The sequence below is a fragment of the Capricornis sumatraensis genome, chromosome 3 (genome assembly GCF_032405125.1).
Source record: "Capricornis sumatraensis isolate serow.1 chromosome 3, serow.2, whole genome shotgun sequence".
NCBI classification, from domain to species: domain Eukaryota; kingdom Metazoa; phylum Chordata; class Mammalia; order Artiodactyla; family Bovidae; genus Capricornis; species Capricornis sumatraensis.
In genome coordinates, this window is record NC_091071.1 from 34,288,179 (window position 1) to 34,296,163 (window position 7,985).

A 7,985-nucleotide genomic window follows, 5' to 3' on the forward strand; every position below is an offset into this window, starting at 1 on the left:
CAAGGTTCAGAAAGATAGGTACCAAAATGATGTTAAAAATTATTGCTTCTGTGGTAAAAGTGGGAGGAGGTAGAGGGGAATTCTTAGGGGAAAAGAGGAGGATTGTGAGATCTGACAGCAGATTCCCCAGGCCCAAATCCTGACTCCAAAGTTGCTGGGCCCATTCATCAGCACCTACTCAGCATCAGGAATCCCCAGGACAAATCCTGCCCTGGGGGTTTGAGGGACCAAGGGGGCTATTAGCCCTATTATGGGCGAGGACCCTTCCATATTATATTTATCCACTCTACCATATTAAATAAACTAAATGGCAAATGCTATTATAAGAACTTTATGATGTTAACTCATTAATATCTGTATTAATTTTTGCAGAAACTAACACCTGTGGCTGGTGATTTGTTCTGTAAATGATATTGATAATAACATTCGGGTAACAAAGGAAAGGTGGTTCAGCGATAAAATATCCGCCTGCCAATGCGGAAGACTCGGGTTCCATTCCTGGAAGATCCCCTGAAGGAGGGAAGATTCTCTGGAGCAGGAAATGGCAACCCACTCCAGTATTCTTGCCTGGAGAATCCCTGGCGGGCTGCGTCCATGAGGCTGCAAAGAGTTGGACACAATTTAGTGACTAAGCACACACACACACAACAAAAGACATATTAATATGCCTCTGGTCAATAATGTGTTAAGTCATTAAATTTACTTAAGCTTAGTAGGCAACTCATCCACGCAGTAGATGAGGAAACTGAGGCACAGAACAGTTAAGTGGGTTTGCTCAAGGTCACACAGCTCATCAGTGATGGAGCCAGGTTATTTGAATCCAGGCAGCCTGTGTCCAGAGATTGCACATCAGCATTTTTTTTCTTTTTTTAGTCCTGCTGTGTTGTTCTGTTTCTTTAAATAGTGTGCCAGCCATTCTAATAAAGAATTCCATTTATGCTAAAGAAAAGGCATGATTGAGGGGGAAAGAAGCTATTCTCTCTCTTTATGCTGAGACCATGAAACATCATCATTTAACTGGAGTGAATAAAAAGCAAAATTAAACACTTAAAATGATACCAAATGACACACTCCCGACTGGATCACAAGTTTCAGCGAAAGGAGGATTTGATCCAGTAAAGTCACACAGCTAGAGAGTCTGGATTTGAGAGAAATGAAATTCCAAGTTTGAGTCCCAGCTGGGGATCCTCAGACAAGGCACTCAACCTCTCTGAGCAGCAGCTTCTCCATCGATCAGCAGGCACATAGGCATGGGGTCGCAATAAACTTACAATGGAATATGTGCATGTAAAGTACCCAAGATGGCATCACCGACTCATGAACATGAGTTTGAGCAAGCTCCGGGAGTTGGTGATGGACAGGGAAGCCTGGTGTGCTGCAGTCCATGGGATCACAAAGAGTCGGACACAACTAAGCTACCGAATTGAACTGAACTGAGAGGGTTATCAGCACCACTGGCCGTCCATCTCCCTGAGGGCATAGCACAAATTCCTGCAGGATTGGCGGATTTCCTGTTTGTTTTGGCATGTCCTCCTGCAGGCCGAGAAGCCCAAGCCTGCTCTGCCCACAGCCACGGGCGTCTCCTGCCAAAGGCTAATGGACGGATTACAGCCACAACTGGAGTCTAGGAAGGACTTCAGAGGCAAAGACCTGGAGGGCAGACCCGAGGCACCTTCAGTACCCTGGTGCAGCCTGGGAATGGGAGGGAAATTTGGGGGTGTCAGGGTGTCCAGGAATAGGAACTAAACCCTGAGAATAACTAACTGCAAGTTATGGTTCATAGATTCCTGAGTATCCCAAGCCAGGACCTCAAATCCTGGGCCAGTGAGAGGGCCCATTTTAGAGGTAGGCAATGTGAGGCCCAGGCTTCCCTGATAGCTCAGTTGGTAAAGAAGCCGCCTGCAATGCAGAAGACCCCGGTTTGATTTCTGGGTTGGGAAGATCCGCTGGCGAAGAGATAGGCTACCTACTCTAGTATTCTTGGGCTTCCCTTGTGGTTCAGCTGGTAGAGAATCTGCCTGCAATGTGGGAAACCTGGGTTCAATCCCTGGGTTGGAAAGATCCCCTGGAGAAGGGAAATGCTACCCACGCCAGTATTCTGGCCTGGAGAATTCCATGGAGTGTATAGTCCATGGGGTTGCAAAGAGTCAGACACAACTGAGAGGTGAGGCCCGGTAGGCTAGACGGCAGTTCCTGAAGGAGCCTGGAAAGACATCCAACCGTTCTCCCAGAGGCCCTGACTCAAGGGAGGCCAAAGCCAGCCCCACCCACAAAAGGTGCTCAGTTGGGCCAACAGTGTGTGTTGAACTTAAGCTTTCTTAACCAGCTGTGCCCTCTACAATTCACCTTCACCCTGGGGATGGCAGCATCACTCACGGATCTGATCTGAATGGACCACCCCCAACAAACAGGCCTTCATGGAACTTTCGCAGTACGTCTAGGCTCCTGTTACCCAGTTTGACAACGAAGGCCTAGACCAAGCAGCAAATTCAACAGAATTATTTAGGGGGTGAGGTCCAGAATGGTCCAGCAATGGGGTTGGGCACTGGGAAGTGGTGCAGGGTGGGAGGGCATAGAGAGGTCCTTAGGGGAATAGAAAAGGATTGTGCCATCTGGCGACAGTCTGTGGACTCAAACCCTGACTCCAGGGTTCCTGGGCCCATTCATCAAGCACCCACTCAGCACCGGGAATCACCTGGACAAGCCCTGCCCTAGGAGGACTGTCCCTTTAAGGCTCTGGTGGGCGGGCCCAGCCGTTTCCATGGAGCTGAGTCTAGGCAGTTTCTCAAGTCTTCCCCGCACCAGGCCCAGACAGGAAGTGAGTCCCCACAGGAGAATGAGGGGCGCCCAACCTTAGCGGGATACTCAAGGCAGCGGAGATCCCACCCACCACCCCCCCATCCCGTGCGGGTGAGGCCTTTGCGGTGTGCCTGGCTTTGCCGGCGCAGAAACACGGTTTCAGCATCTGCTTGCATCAGTGAATGCTGCGCGCCTGAGGGCAGTTCTCAAACCCAATCCAAGTTCAGCCAGCTGACCAGGTCATTCAGGTCACACAGGCATCTTTCAATCCCCGACCAGGCCCCCAACCCCAGGAGGCAGTGTCACCCCTACTTTGCATGAGGAAACTGAGGCTCAAGTCAAAAAACCTATCCAAGCTCCCAATTCTCTCGAATTTGAACCCAAGCTCTAGCTCGACAGGGAATGCTCACAAGCATAGTATCTTCTAGACAAGGCAGAGGTAGACAGATACGTGTTCAGATCCTGGTTTGGGCACCCCCTTAACCTTTCGGTGCCTGTCTTCTCATCTGTAAAATGGGCATCCCTTCAGCCCATCAGGATGTGTTTACCCGATGTCCACTCAGTGACAGGCCCAAGTGGCCTCCAGGAAACGCAGGAATTTCCCATGCAAAAGTAAAGCCGTAAATAAAATCACAATAGGATGAGAAACAAGTAGCAGAGAGCATGACTGGGGAAGGGGGAGGTCCATGAGAGGACATGGAAGACAAACCCCATAAAGAATAACGGGAGAGCTTTAACTGCCTTAACTGCCGAAAACCAAGCACGGTGGGGGCGGGGGCGGGGGGCGGGCAGGCGGTGGACAGGTCCCCAGGCTGTTAGGACCAGCCCCACACACACGGCCTGGAAGTAACTCCCACGGCCTCCAAGCGCCCCGACCCCCGCTGGCCACCTACCAGAGCCAGGACATCTGGAAGAGAGGCCCTGGTGTGGGGTTACTGGCAGCCGCCATGCGAGCCGATTTAGACAGGGTTTCATTGAGCAGCTTCATCTTCTGACGTCAGGGCCCCACGATGAGGGGTGTCTCCGGTGGTCCCGCTGGACCCACCAGCTGCGCTCTGCTCCTCGTGGGCTTAAGCCAAGGGCACGAGCCCCCAGGTACAGCCGGCCCTTCCCTTTCCGGGCGGGCCCCTGGTCCTGGTGCCGCTCGCTGCCGACTGGAGACCCCCTGCTCCCCCAGAAAGCCCTCCTGCAGCCTGGGGGTCCTCAGTGCCCCCCCCTTTACCACTTAACACCCTCAGGATGGCCACCTCCTCTCTGGAGAGACGGATCCAGTCTTTCCTGCAGCCCCAGGGCCAGGATGAAGAACTCGGTGCTCACCCAGAGGCGAAGTACCCTTCCAAGCGAGACATCACCTCTCTCATCCTCACGAACACCCTTCTTTACAGACGGGGAGAGCAAAGCAGGGTGGCCAACGCTTGCCCGCTGGGTGGCTGACTGTCCCCACAGGGCTCCACGCCCTCTGAGCACAGCAGCGCACAGTCACAAAGTCAGACACTCAAGCCTCACTCTCTTCCAGAAAATGGAGCTGACAGACCTGCCCCACGAGCCCGCAGGTATTCTCACCCTCTCAACAATGTTCATTACTAAATACAAGGTACACATCTGAACAGGCTAGCAAGGGAAGAGTTCCATTATTTTACCTGAAAATAGTGCAGTTAAGAGTGTTAAGTAACCCTTTTTGCATAGTTTTTCAGGAATACATTTATCAAGATCAAACCAGCTCAGTTCTCGAGGAAATCAACCCTGAATATTTACTGGAAGGAGTGATGCTGAAGCTCCAATCCTTTGGCCACCTGATTCAGAGTTGACTCATTGGAAAAGACCCTGATGCTGGCAAAGACTGAAGGCAGGAGGAGAAGGGGGTGACAAGAGGATGAGATGGTTGGGTGGCATCACCGACTCAATGAACATGAGTTCTGGACAAACTCCAGGATATAGTCAAGGACAGGGTCACAGAGGCATACACTACTTAGCAACTGAATAACCAATGTACCACCCCAGCCTTACCTTCTGCTCCTTCTAACAGGATTCCAAGCTGAGTGATCACAATGGTCGGTGTACCCCAGGACCAAGGTCCTTCGGTTCCTGCCGTGTCCATCAGCCCATCTTGGCCCATCTTCCCTCACATTTGCAAGCCACAGAACCCCGGGGCTCAGCTCCACACAGGACGATATCCAAGAGGAGACAGCTCACAAGGGCTTATCACCTGAGCCTTTCTGTACCATTTTCCCACGTGCATGTATTATCAATGAAAAAATTTAAAAATAAGCAAGAGTAATAGATAGTAGGGCTCAGGATTTTTTTTACCTTTTTAAGGTAGAAACTCTGTCCTCTCCCCACACCTTTGGAATCAATGTATATGGGTGGGGAGTCCAAGAATCTGTATTTTTAAACCTCTCCCAAAGTGACACAGCCCTGCCAGGAGGGCTGTCTCCCGGGGCAGGGCTTCTGGTGAGCTCTGATTCACAGGGCCCTGGGACCTTGTGGGTACAAATTTCCTCCTGCCAAGCCCAGTGAAACAGCCTGCTCCAGAGGAAGGCACTGGTCACGTCCAGACTTCCTGAAAGCTCAAGGGACCGAAGGTGGCTGGGCAAGCAGCCAAGGGGAGGGGCAGTGTCCTCTGACAGCACCGGCTGACCTCAGCCTCAGGGCTGAGAAGCCCGGGGCCACTGGCTAAATTAACAATCTGGAAAGGGCCCAAGCAGCACCCCTCTGCATTCTCCTCAGAACACACCGGAGGTGCTGCTCAAGAGGAGCTTCAAAGATGCCATGCCTGGGTCCCACCGCAAGCAGTCCCATCTGGTCTATATGGGGTACGCCCTAACATGTTGCTTCAATGATATGGGGTGGGAGGTGGGACGGGGGTTCAGGATTGGGAACTCATGTACACCAGTGGCGGATTCATGTCAATGTATGGCAAAACCAATACAGTATTGTAAAGCAAAATAAAGTAAAAATTTAAATAAATAAATAAATAACAAATGTGCAGGCTGGGTGAGAACCACAGGACTGGAGGGAGAAACAGGGAGAGGAGCTCGAACCACTGCAGAACCCAGGAAGAGATCATTCTCCCAGGCTGCAAGGGGGTTTTTATCCAGCCACGTGGACTCACACTGAACAGCACTTGGGCTGCTTCCCACGTGCCAGCTGTGGTCCAGGCCTCTTCACCTCACCCTGCACCTCAGGCAGGGCTCAACTCCCTGACCAAGCCATCCTCTTCACCACCACACACTGGTTTCCGTCAGACTGTGAAGGCCCATCATGAAAAACAGGGACTTTTCATGAAAACCTGGAAAACTTCAAGTCACCTTTTATTTACTCATTCGTTCAAGAACATGTCCAAGTTCTACACTTTGTGTCAGGCACTGACATCCAGATAGCCCGGGTTTTCAAACTGGCTGTGAAATCGTGGTAGTTCACATACAGCATCCTGTTCAAGGAAATACCCGTGTGTGTCCACACTAGGTCTTCATGGGAAAGGTTATTTCTTACCACTGATCACGGTCCAAAATGCTTGAGAAACACTTGAGAAGCGGCCCCAAATAGCCCCTCAGAACTTCACGGTTACAAATGTCTATAGATACACCTGGAAACCAACACTGCTTTTGTGGCTGTGAGGCTCATGAAAGGAGAGACGGATGAAAAGCCTTCAACCTCCTCCGTGGTTTGGTAAATGTTCCCCCGGCCCACCCCAGAAATAGCCCAGCACCACTGCCACCCCTAAATAAATACCAATGGTCCGAGACTCCTTCCTCAAATGTTAAAGATACGGAGGCACCTACCTTGGTGGACTTACGGAGGATATCTGGATCCTAAGTCCACCAGGCCCCAAAAGGGGAAGAGAGCAGCCCAGACAAAGCACTGGTGGCAAGCGGCCCCAGCGCCTCCAAACCCCTCTTCCCAGTCAGGCTGCACACCTGCTGAGCCCTCCTCGCAGCTCCCAGAGAACAAAGCCCAGGGCTCTCGAGTTTCCCACGGCAGCTGAACGCACCCTCCACACCGGCAGCAGGACTCTCAGTTCTCCCGAGTGCGGCACTGGCACCAGGGCCTGCACCTGAACGCACAGACCTCACGCCTCCCGGGCTCTGCAGGCCTGGCTCCCCAACCCGAGCACTAAGAACTCATAAAGGAAGGTCACTTGGACTTGCTGGACTGTGGCATCCCAGCAAGCATTCTACTTCAGTCTGAAAAGTAAGACCTTCAGAAACATGTGGATTGGCCTTTGCCCTAAAACTATTACTTTACAGACCGCAGGCTTCACCCTGTTCTGGGTACCTATGTCTCTGGTTTCAGACTAGCCCAGGATACAGTGAGACCCATCTTCAAGCCTGGAGCTTCCAAGTTCCAGCCTCTCACATCCCCCAAGTGTATGACTTGTGTATGGCTCAATACTTACTGCTATACCGCCACCAGTCAAGCAGCATAGTTAGTGGCCACACACATGAAGGGACTCAGAAACCTACAGAAAATCATGTGGCAGGTTACTCTCCAAAATAGTTGTTTTTAACTCTGAAGCATGAAAGAGAAGATAAGTTGAAAGGGCCTTTAGGCTGTCTGTCATTTTAATTTTCTTTACAAAAATGCACATTAAAAAAAAAAAAAAAAAAAAACAGCCACAATCCAGAGTTAAGGACTCCACTGATAGGAAGCAGATTATAAGTGTAGATGTAAATGGTATCCACAGAATTCAAGTCACTAAGTTTCGCATCGTTTTTTTTTCATCCCATGTCACAAACGATGAAACAGAGCCCAGGTTGGTGAACTTACCCAGGCTACCACACCTAGTAAGTGGCGAAGTTGGCTTTCAAATCCACGTGGTTTCAAGCAAAGGCTCTTCCTTCATACAAGGGGGCAAAAGGCAAATGAAAATTGTGAGATCATTTCCATCTGCAAGTAGTACAAATATCCAGCAGCTAAGATGGAAAAGGCACGCTTACAACCACATTGATGGAAGTTATTAACCGTTCCTTCTTTGGTAGGACCTATCAACATTTTAAGTATGAATTCCTTTGAACCAGCAATTTTACCTGCAGAAATTTATCCCAGAGGAACCTAAAAAAAAAAAAAAAAAAACTATAGACGGTTCACTGTTAACTATGATAAAACATGGGATCCCCATAAAGTCCCAATGTGTAAGGAATTCTGTTTAGTCATAAAATATTACCACATATATATAATCTTATGCA